The following is a 12,021-nucleotide window of genomic DNA, read 5'->3' as shown; positions in this document are numbered from 1 at the left end:
TAAAATTACGTGAATGCTATAAGATTCAAATTTATAAGCCACATTATCATGCATTCGATTCGCTATAGGTTTTATTTTTTGAAATTATGAGTTCATAAAGATTCATTGAGTATTTTAATTTTATTTTGTCTCTGCGTATTTAAAAATTCCTTTTAGCCAGCATATTGCTAAGAATTTCTAAATTTGATTACCTTCAAATTAACGTGTTTTCAAGGTTATTTAAAGGCTATAATGCCAGAAGTAGTTGAATTCGCCTTGATGTGCACTACAATGCAGCGTCATAAAGGATACATACTAATATGCAAAAAATGGCGATGACCTTTAATACTCGAAAGAATGAAGGAAAAACATGAATCGTAATATTAATAACATTGAATCAAATTTTTCCTGACATGTTTGTCTATATCAGCGAAAAACAACGTATTTCAATGTGCAGAATAAACTAAACATCTTGACCTAATAAAGTATGCCTCTCTGGCATGAATACTCGTGATTTTACTTTCGAAACGATTTTAAATCGAGAGTTAAACTGAACATTTCTGGCCAGATTCTTGAGATTACCGAACACCGTGAACGAGAAACAGCGGCAATTCAGCAGGAAATATGTAAAGCAAAGCAACGACGATTTGCTCCCTTCCTCCCCTTTCTGCTCTGTCTTCTGGATGTATCCCCGGCATTCCCTTCGGGGCTGTGACTTAAATCCACGCTGGATTTACGCGCGATATATTTGTTTTAAAGTCCCGGATTCCCGTGCTTCGTATCCGTCCCCGCCCCCCTTCGCCCCCGTTGCCTGGTTTGTCGTCGTTCCCGTGCTTCCCTTGCTCCTCCTCCGCGCTCCTCGTGCCCGCCGTCTCATGTATTTATGAGGGCGGGAGGGCAGAAACCGAGGGAACGTGTGCGGGAGTTATGGCCCGAATAAGTGCTCTCGACCTCGGACAGGGATTCTCAAACGGGAACCCTCGATCTGGGAATAGCTTCTCGCGAATCCTTCGCGGAGCTCGCGAGTTCAAACTGTGATTATCGAAACAAAATCGTCGGTGTTGATGCATTCCGTGCACATTGCACTCGAGAAAAGTTTGATCGACCCATTCGATATCGTTCCTTTCCAGTTACATCCGTTTTTCGTGTCTCAATTTCTGGAATTGCACTATGGACGAATTATCGAATTATACTCTGCTACTCCCTGATGCTCTTTCAATTTGGGAATTTCATTTCATACTCTTTCTTTTGTTTAGTCGAGCGTTCTAAGAATTTTGGTCATCCAAATCACTCAGAAAACGTTGTTCCAGTTACATCCGTTTTCCATGTGTACCAATTCCTGGAATTGTATTATGGACGAATTATCGAATTATAGTTTGCTACCCCCTGATGCTCTTTCAACTTGGGAATTTCATTTCATACTCTTTCTTTTGATAGGATTTTTTAACCGAGTGTTCTAAAAATTTTGATCATCCAAATCACTGTGGAAACGTTGTTCAAGTTACGTACATTCTCCACGTGTCCCAATTTCTGGAATTGCACTATGGACGAATTATTGAATTATATGTTGTTACCCCCTGATGTTCTTTCAAATTGAGAATTTCAGATCATACTCTTTCTTTTGATAGGATTTTTTAATCGAGCATTTCAAGAATCCTGGCAACACCAGCCTGCAAAACTGAAAACGTGAAATACTTTATTTCTTCGAGTCAATCATGGCGTTCCTAATTACGAATCTCGAGAATTCTCAAGGTAGAGTTTGCAGACTCAATTTAATTTTAGAATTTGTCTTTTTCAGAGTCTGTGGGGTTTGTTCGCCCAAAAGTTAATCAAAACGGAGATTCGGAGACTCGCGATGGGCAGCCATAGCGACGCGCGAGCCCCAATTTCGGGCATCAGCTTAATCCCTGTTCGATCTACGAGTTTATTTCCCACGTGCCTCGATAAGTCTTCGCGTTCGCTTTGATCCCCGCCGCCGACAGGCGACATTGTCGCAATTGTTACACGAGTTGGGGGGGAAAAGCGTCGTGCCCGGCGTCGCGATCGGGCTTCGCGACAGTTTCAGCGTTCATTAAGCGCGAACAGATAAGGAGGGTGCCGTGGAAAATGCGCGGATCCACGGCTTCGCGATTCGTCGTTATTGCGCGCGAAACGAGACACCGGCTCCAAGTTAAATCGCAGGAAGACCTTCGTTCGCACGAATGCCTCAGCTTTGTATTCTTTCGAGCGTCCGCGAGGGTGGAGTCTGCTTCTGTTACCGAAAGTGCGAGGCAATCACACTTCGGAGATTAATTCGATGAACGTCGACGGAGTCGCGTATCGATCCTCCGCGCGCGGACATTTTGGTACACGAGAATTGAGAAAGGCGCGGAAAAATTGCGTCTATTCGAAAGTTTCTTTATTCAAGGTATATAAATTTTATTTTATTAAGTATACTCGTAAGTATTAAACAATTAAAATTTAGAAGATGAAGTCTAGAACGTCACATATATTTCGCTTATACTCGCCTTCACGCTGAAAGCATTTGTAAAAATTATGTTTCGTTCAAATTTTCAGTACACTGATGCGACGGTGAATAAAACGGTATTGTTAGTTTTTTAAGCTGCATTAATATAGTTAAAAATTACATTAGTTGTGACTAATTGCTTGAAATCATTATGTTGTATTGAAAGATTAGAAATTACGTCTTATGGCAATGGCGTAATCACTAATGGCAGGAATGGCAAGGGGTCCTTTTAAATCTTGTATAATACTCTAATTGTAATTCTATTTTAAAAATAAATAATAACCCTCGTAAAGCAACAATTATTTAATTGAATATAATTTTCGACTTATTTATTATTTATTATAGGATTTATCTTTACGAGAAAATCGTATAAAGTAAAAATTAGTTACAAATAAACTGATATTATATTTGTTTCTTTTTTGTTATAAAGTCGAAGCTTATTGATGCTGAAGATATACACGTGTTATACACGTATATAGTAAAAGATTACCAGGTAATGAGAAGATTTAGCAACTTGCAAATTCTAATATATTTGACATACCCGATTTATGCGAATGAATAATGCAACGGAACATATCGAGGCGTGCAAAAACCTAATATGTATCGTGATCTATTCTTAATTATTCAATGAACACTATCACTGTATAATTTATGAACGAATACGATATAATTCCCCTGTGAATGCATAAAATAGGAATACCATAGATGCCCCATATAAAACCAAGTTATTTAAAAACATTAACGATCACGCGTTTCCTACTTTTCCCAATCGACTTCGCGACAATAAAATATTTATAATATAATTTCTAAATAAATTAGAAATAACGGGATTAGTATTTTTCAGATTTTCGATCGTAAAAGAAACGACAAATAGTTGCACGGAATCGGAAAAGTTCGATCCCCGCGACGTTGAATCGAACGCGACTTCGTCACCGCCGCGACCAGTGCGTTTTACTTTCTTCCCAACAGCGTCGCGAAAGAAAGACGAACGCGGTAACTAATGAAACTCGGGGTTCCCAACCCCGCCCCCGTTCCCTAATTACGGGGGAAATAATTTCTCGCGAAAAGTTTCCGCGATCGAAATCAAGGCGCGAGAACGTCACGCGCCCCGTGAACGAAACATTTTTCCCGGACGTCGAGGAAACAAATTACTTGAAAATTACTCGTCTGGGATTGACGTTTGATTGCGCCGCCGTCTTCACGCCGACGGTACCGCGTAACTGTGGCTGCTCCAAGGTGGATCGAAGGCAGGAACAGATTTCTACACGTTGGATACGAGCGAACAGCGTAACCATGCACGTACGCCAGCCTCTTCTCACCCTTCATCTCGTACGATCCTCTTCGCTTCTCTGATTCCGCCACTTTTCACCCCCCCCCTCCGTTCCCCCCGATCCCTTCCTACGTTTCCCTCTGGCCCTCCCCAGCCCGCTGTTCCCTTTTCTCCTCTTTCTATTTACGTCGCTTTTCGCATTATCGCCTTTTTCGTCGAGCGAGTCTGGCTTAATTCACTGGAAATTATTCATTTGCCTAATTGCCACTCGTCGACCCGGATCGTCGAGGCTTCGTTCAGAAACCTCGAACCTTCGTCCTGTTCAACCACCCCCTTTCCAAACCCCTCTACACCCACCCTGTGGCGTTCAACTCTGATTCCTATCGGTGACAACCACGGGTCTCGCCTTTCATATCGACGCCTGGGTGCCTCTCGCGCGAAAATCGACGGCGTTTCGTTAATTCACTGCTCGTTCGCGGCCCGACGCTTTTGGATTTGTTACAGTCGGTATAGGCATCGCGGCCCCCCAAGATCGGAAAAGACAACGCTGTCGATCCAGACGCTACGCTGCTGGCCAATGGGGGTTGTAACATTGTAAATTTCCACAATATTTCTCTTCAAAACTCTACTGTTAAATTTTGAGAGATAAATGTCAAGCATTGTGGATTGTGGAAGACTTTTTGTATAGTTCTCGCGGTAATTACACGGAATTATTTACACGTTGTTACACATACTAATAGCTCTCGCTCGTACCAAAATTATATTTTTATAATGAGTATATTGTATATGTTCATTAAAAAGTTTGCGGGAAGAATGACAAAATTTTGCAATTTTTAATTTAAGCTTTCGCCATTTTGTCAATTTTAAACATAAATTAATTATTTTATCGAACAAAAATCTTTTTGATTCTTTTGATTTAATCAACCTTGACAGCTGCAATCACCCACGCCAGTGTTTAAACACACGTTTACTGTGGGCGTAATAAAAACTTGAAAAGTCAATAAAAATTATTGAAAAATTTATTTTGTATTCCTAAAGGATCGTTGAGTAAATTGCGAAAATAAATTATAGCGTTAATCACCTTTCTCAATCAGAAGTAAATCACCTTGTTAAAATTCATTAATAAAAACCATTATAAATATCTCTAAATATATAATAAATATTAACGCAAGTTTCGAGTATATAACGATAAATGGCATGCTCATCTATCATGCTTAGATATTAAACAATTGCATAATGAAGGAAATAATTTTTCGACATCTGAAAGTTAATTTCTTTCTTACTACTTTGAAATTGTAATTAAATGCTCTTCTAGCAAATTTAATCCTTCTTTCTTGTTTTAAATATTCAAGTTTTTTTATGAAGAAATGCTGATCGTTACAGAACATTTATAAGGGTATTAATGAAAACTTACAATTAAACTTTATAAGTGCAGTCGGAGTATAAAAATATCAAAATATCAAAAAGAAAAGAGAAAGAGGATAAAGAATATTATTGTATTGTGCATAAGGAACCTAATGAAAAATAGGTTTAATGTTGTAATTGTCAGGAATGCACTGACCAAAATGATTTATTTATTTGTCACATTTGTGAAGCCTAATAAAAATTTCAATACTCTATATATCAAAACATTAATTTTATTTTTTTTCAATATAGTTACTTTTGATAAATATCTTCATTTTTTTAAATTAAATTTCCATTACTATCGTCTCCATGGTGTTTTACAACCGAATGAACGAAAATAGTGCTTACATCCAAGGTTTCGCTTCATAAATTTAAAGAACACACAGGATATACCGATTTGTCAATATCGAACATAAAAAATTCAACATTTTATTTAAAAAAAAAAGTAGAGTTGAAGATTTTCAAGACTACTATTTATAACATATTATATACGAGAAATATTTTGTATGGAAATGCACCAACAATTCTAAAATATACGTAGCAACGAATTATTGCAGCATATGCTATAATAGACGCTATAATAATAACACTGCAACGTTTCATCGCTGCAGATAGCGGCCATTTTGAACACGCATCACGAAAACAATCAAATATCTCAGAAACGGTAAGTTTTAGGGCAAACATGCTTCAGAATTTTTATATTCAGGCTACTCCAATCTGTCGAAATCGAGCATAAAAAATTAAAAAAAAAACAATCTTTAGAATGGGATTTCGAATATCTGAGGACTAGCCCACGAGGGATGGGTAGGGGTTTGATTGACGATACCAAATCTCCACCTATTTTAGAATATGTATAAAATCGCGGGGCATGAGAGTTTAGAGTTAGAACACTAGTAAGAACACCATCAGGGAACACTGTGAGAACACTCTGAGAACACTATCAGAGAACACCGTTAGAATCGAACCACGAGCATTAAAGGTTAAACTGTTGACACCTGTACATATTGTAAATAGTGTTGGATTTCTATTTACTAAATAAAACGGCTCCACGAACATAGTGGGAGCCTGCATCCTGTATGTCGTATAGCAATGATCGAATATGGAACTAACAAGCGATCGAAACGATTTCTGTGCCGTTCCGGGGTGAAAAATAATCCAACAGCGAAATAATTTCGGTCCGAAGTGGCAGAATCCAGGTAGCTAGGGTTATATTTTGCGGGGGTAGCAGCCGGTAAGAGCGGGTCTCGCGGTGGTCCGAGCGTGCATTTCCCGTGGGCGAGCGCACCAGGATTCATGAATACCGGAGTATTTGCACACGGTGCGCCGATATACACGGCTCGCAGACACTTCCGCGAGCGTGTGCTCTACGCTGCACACGTACGCGCGCGATCCGCGCTGGCGTGTTGAACGTACCGGGCGCGTGTGCACGCTCCGGGGGGAGGAGGGTAGTGTGTCGGTGTTTGGTAACGCGGCAGGAAAGTCCCTGGGGGCTTAATACGGTATGCACGTCTGTCGTTCGCGAGCTCGACCCAATGTGGGCTCGAACCAGCTACCAGCTAATATTCCACGAGAGGGCCCTGGGCTACGTGCCTGGACTGTCGAATACCTTTGCGAAACCTGTGGAAACTCGTGATCCGCGCGCCCGCCACTTCGACGCGGACCGAGTCGGTTTATTTTTCGCGAAGAAATTATTGGCTGAACGCTACTTCTTCGACGCGCCAAGAACAATGTCGGAATATGGCCGATACTGGTCGGAAAAGACATATTTACGGTATGAGGGAACGAGAAACTACGGTTATTCGATCGACATACGATGGAGAAAATTGTGATAAGCAGAAATATTAAAATTAGATAGTTACGTATCTTTTGTTAATATTAATTGATAATGTTGAGAATAAAATATTTGTTTGAATATTACGGGGATTTAAACTCCTGTTGAAATGGATCGGATAAATATGGCTGCCATTCATCGTAGCGTCGAAGTAATGTTCAAGATTTGGGCGTTCATCATGGTTTAAAGAATATTTGCTTCGAAATTGTTCGAATTTATAGCTAGAATGAATTAGTACCAGACTACAAACTGAACCAATAATGTATACGAAGTTTCAATGCCTGATTTTAAACTAAAATACTTAAAATGCGTAATAAAAATATTATGATATTACACAGCCAGTGTAACAGGAAATACTTGCGTCAGATTTCTTTGTATTACTCAAATTTCACACCGCCATTACAAATTAACAAATACTCCAAAAGCTAAAATTTTGTATAATAACAATTATCTACCTATTAAAATTACATTTGTCCGTCAATTTCATTAATAAATATACTTAATTTATAGCAAACGAAACTCAGGTTAACACGTTGACTGTCCACGAAAACGAAACTTTGTTTTCAGACAATTGGAAACTAGCATACTATTTAGATTTACTTTCTTTAACATTTAATCTTGAGAATTTTTTAGCTCCTTAGTCAGGGATTGCGTTACCCCCATATAATATGTGATATCAATCAATGTGTTAATGTATTTCATTCTCGAATTCTTTTAATAACGTCCTGATACCAAAGCAATTATTTAGAAAATTGTTCAGAGTCTGTAGAAGATCGTGCATTTAGCAAAACTAACATGTAAAACTATTACTACAAAAGTGTAATAATATTGTATCTAATTAACGAATTCCATCTCTAATTAAATAAGTAGTTTCGTTCACAATTTTAAGGCCAGTTTTTTCTCTCTAAATACAAATATAAATATTTTTCAATGTTCTATCCGTGTGTTAAGTTTGATAAAAAATCAGGTATCAGGTCGATGGAACGATGTTCGCGTTTGTTTCGACCGAGAATCGTGAATGTTGCGCGATAGGGATATCCAGCCACGTCCTATTCAACTGTTTGAGATATCGTGATGTGCTGGAACTTTTGAAGCAAGCGGCCAATGCTAACGGTTTAACGTAACTGGTAACAGAAACTGATCTTGCATCGAAACAACTTTACCGAGAGCTCCGGAAATACGCGCGTACGGTACTTGCTGCGAAGATATCTGAACGTTGAACGCCGTACGATTCGCAAAGGTGAATCTAACTGAACCTGACGCTCTAACTTGACTCGAGCAGCCATGACTTTCTCAGACTGGGACCCCAGCTTCGTTCGTATCGCTTCCGGATTGGACCGAACTCGAGATGACATAAATTATCCATCGTTATCTCCAAAATTAATCTTCGATTTAAATAGTGCAACAAGCTATAAACAAAACTGTAATGTTCATAATACGCATCTTTTTAATTATTCCTTAGTGGTCAGAGACATTTTTAATATTTTGTTCGAACAGATCTATACTCAATTCAGTTATTTCCAATTATACCTTATGACTTATATAGATGTATATATTTTCTCGTCTAATAATGAAAACATATATCTTACAAAAATTTGTTTTACCATTACTCATAATTCAGAAGTATGTTATCTTATAAAACAATCTCCAATACGTAGCTCGGATAAATACTACTTAAACAAAATCAAATAAAAGAATGTGGAATAAACGTGGAATCTTTTGGAATTTGGAGACGTGAAAAATTTGAGAAATTTTTCATTTGACTTCATTTATTTTTGAAAAAATCGACTTTGGATATTGTGTATAAGTGCAACAGAGTACAATTTGGACTTCAGCAGAAGTAGAAACAGTAAGTAGTTGGATAGACATATCAGAGGAACTCGTATCAATCGCACGCGTATCCGACAAACGTCCAAATTCAATTATTCTCTTCTTTTTCACTGCGTTAAAGTTAAACAAATTTTTATACCTCTCTTGTAAACGTAAAATAATTATATTCAATTTCCCATCCAAACACTGTTAATGATCAGATTACAACGGTCCAATTTTCCAGATTAAAAATGGTCCAATTTTCAAAGGTTCATAACACCTACAATAGTGAATATATTCAATGAAACTTTTTTCTGAAGTAGAGCTCATGGGTACCTACAAAAAAGTATTAGTCAACTTTTCTATAGAGCGTCAAACAAAATTACTAAAAATCAAAAACGAATTTTTAAGAAAAATCGACAGGGGGTAGGTCGGCGAAAAAAAACATTTCAAATCGTTCTAAAAAAATTATTTTCAAGTGCAGGGGTCAGTTACAATCATTTTTGGTTAATACACATACCCCCGAAATCCTACGCATTTTCGAGAAAAAAATTCCTTACCGAAAATATAATTTCTGGCTAGAAATGTCTGCCCGAATTTTCATGCGAATTTTTAAAACGTCATAACTTCTGAACGGATTGGACGATTTTAATGTTTAAAAAAGCAAACGACGCGTATTTTAGTGTAGAATATGTAGAAATTCTAAAAATATTCGAAAAGTTGATCCTTGACACCGCAAAATGAGAAAAACTCCATAAAAATGGTCCAATTTTCAAACAGTCATAACTCTTACAATAGTGAATATATTTCATTGAAATTTTGGGAGGAACTAGAGTTCATGGGTACCTACAAAAAAGTATTAAACAACTTTTCTGTACCGCGACAACCAAATTTATTAAAAATGAAAAACGAATGTTTAAGAAAAATCGACAGGGGGTAGCTGCTGAAATTTTTCGGCGAAAAAAAAAATTTCAAATCGTTCTAAAAAAATTATTTTCATTTGTGGGGGTCAATTACAATCACTTTTGGTGAATACTCATACCCTCGAAATCCTACGCACTTCCAAGAAAAAAATTCAAGTAGGTGGAGAAACTTTTCGACAAAATTAAAAAACTTCAAATCGTTCTGGAAAAATTATTTTCAGTTGCGGGGGTCAATTACAATAATTTTTGGTGAATAGACCTACCCCCGAAATCCTATCCACTTTCTAGAAAAAAATTCAATACGGGCAGAATTTTAAACGTTAATAACTTTTTAACGATGCCTCAGTCAAGAAATTGATATTCTTGATTTTCGTTTTATTTTGGCCTCTAGAATCTCCCATTAACATTTTTCCCAGGGGTGGCCGAACACCCTGTATATGTACGGGGTGTTACGTTTAATTGAGAACACTGGAATATTTCCAGAAGCATTGATGTTATTAAGAAAAAGTTCTTAAAAAATTACTTAATTTGAAGGATATAAATTTGTCTTACGTGGGTACAGTGGTGGGGAAGATTTTAAAGTCAAGTTAACTTTTTTAAATGGGACAAAGAACGTATGTATTGTGCGACATCTGCGTTATGTATATCTTGAACTTTAGACATAGCTACCATTCCTTCGTGGTTCAAAACATTGAATCTATGACTCGCAAGGCAAGAATTTGAAAGTTTTTAATTGGCGACAGATCTTTTCCGACCAACAGATCGTTAGCAACTAGAAGGATACAGAAGAACATAAGCGTGTTAATTGTGTGTAGAAATTTTTGAACAAATCCTAAATTTTTGGATGGGTTCCCGACGATACGGATTAACGATAAGATTGTCTCTGGTTGTTTGATTCGCCGATTGCAGGCGATCGTCTTTCGCTCAGAATTTCACGCTAACGAATCCATCGATCACCCTTGCAAAAATCCAAATTCCAACGTGCAATTAAGGACCCATGGTGCATCGGGGCCGATGATGGTAGCCGCGCTTATCTTATTGCCGACGAAGAAACCGGTTGCTGATGAACTAAATAGTTCGTCTTGTTGCGCGCTGCTGGCTCGATGATCGAGACGTTGCTCCGTATTACACGATACGCGTTCACGCTTTGCAGGGAGAAAGAAAAATCTGTCCCAGAAGAAACTGCTGGTTGCGTTTGATCACATGTTTTGATTAGACTTCGTGAATCCTGAGACCAAAGCAGTCGATACGCGCAGAAAATTATCGAAACTTTAAGCGCCAAGTTTAATCAACCGCGTTTCTTGCTTGACAGTTTAGTAAACTGTACGTGGGACATTTAAAAAACATGGTGAACTGTTAGAGTTTGACTTTTACGAAACATTGCACGAGTGCTCGTTGACACAAATTTAAAACCATACTCTGTTCCTGTTATTTGTCGAACTGGGAAAACTCAAACATGGAAAGTTTTTCTAATGGTAAACAATTTGAACTGGGGTTAAACCAACTTTGAATAGAGAATACGAAGAATCGAAGGCGTTGTAACGTTTGGAAGAAAAATGGGTTTTCCTCTATAAAAACATCGATTTTATATAGTCGATAAAAATGTTCTAAATAAATAATTCAATTAAAATGGTGGATATAATCTCTGGAGAAATTTATGACATAGTGAATGGGCTTTTTTCGAAATAGATCGGTATATTGCAATTGTGACACAATTTAACAAATAGACATACAACAGGAGCATTTTCGAGATATTATACTGCTATATTCAAAAAAAGGAAACAATGTGCAAATGCACGGTGAGAATGACATCAAAGAATGTATTCACCAATGGTCTTTTTGTTTAAAATAGAAATTTTGTGTCAACTTTTTCACTCTCTGCAAAATTAATTCGTGAAAGGTCACTAAACTGTTCAGTAAACAAATGGATTTTTATAAACGGGGATTTATTCATTATTGAATGAAGATATTTTTTTAACATAAAAGAACTGCTATTTATTTACATGTTGAGAACCGCACGAATCTTTTGACCAACCTAAGATACAAAAAATATCATAATTCTTTCCATTTTAATTCAAAAGAATCATATGTTGAATGATTATGGCACAATGCTCGATTTATTCTTTACGACCGATTGTTACTTCACCATCTCAAAATGCGATGAACCAATTCCAGAATGCGACATATATCATCCTGCTAATTATCAAACAGAGAATCCAGAAACAACATTAGGTTTGTAGCGGTAGATCCACTGGATCTTCTATGTCTGATCGCGAAGTCTTATTCTACTACCTTGGAT

Source organism: Colletes latitarsis, chromosome 7 (genome assembly GCF_051014445.1).
Source record: "Colletes latitarsis isolate SP2378_abdomen chromosome 7, iyColLati1, whole genome shotgun sequence".
Classification (NCBI taxonomy): domain Eukaryota; kingdom Metazoa; phylum Arthropoda; class Insecta; order Hymenoptera; family Colletidae; genus Colletes; species Colletes latitarsis.
This window is presented reverse-complemented; position numbering follows the sequence as displayed.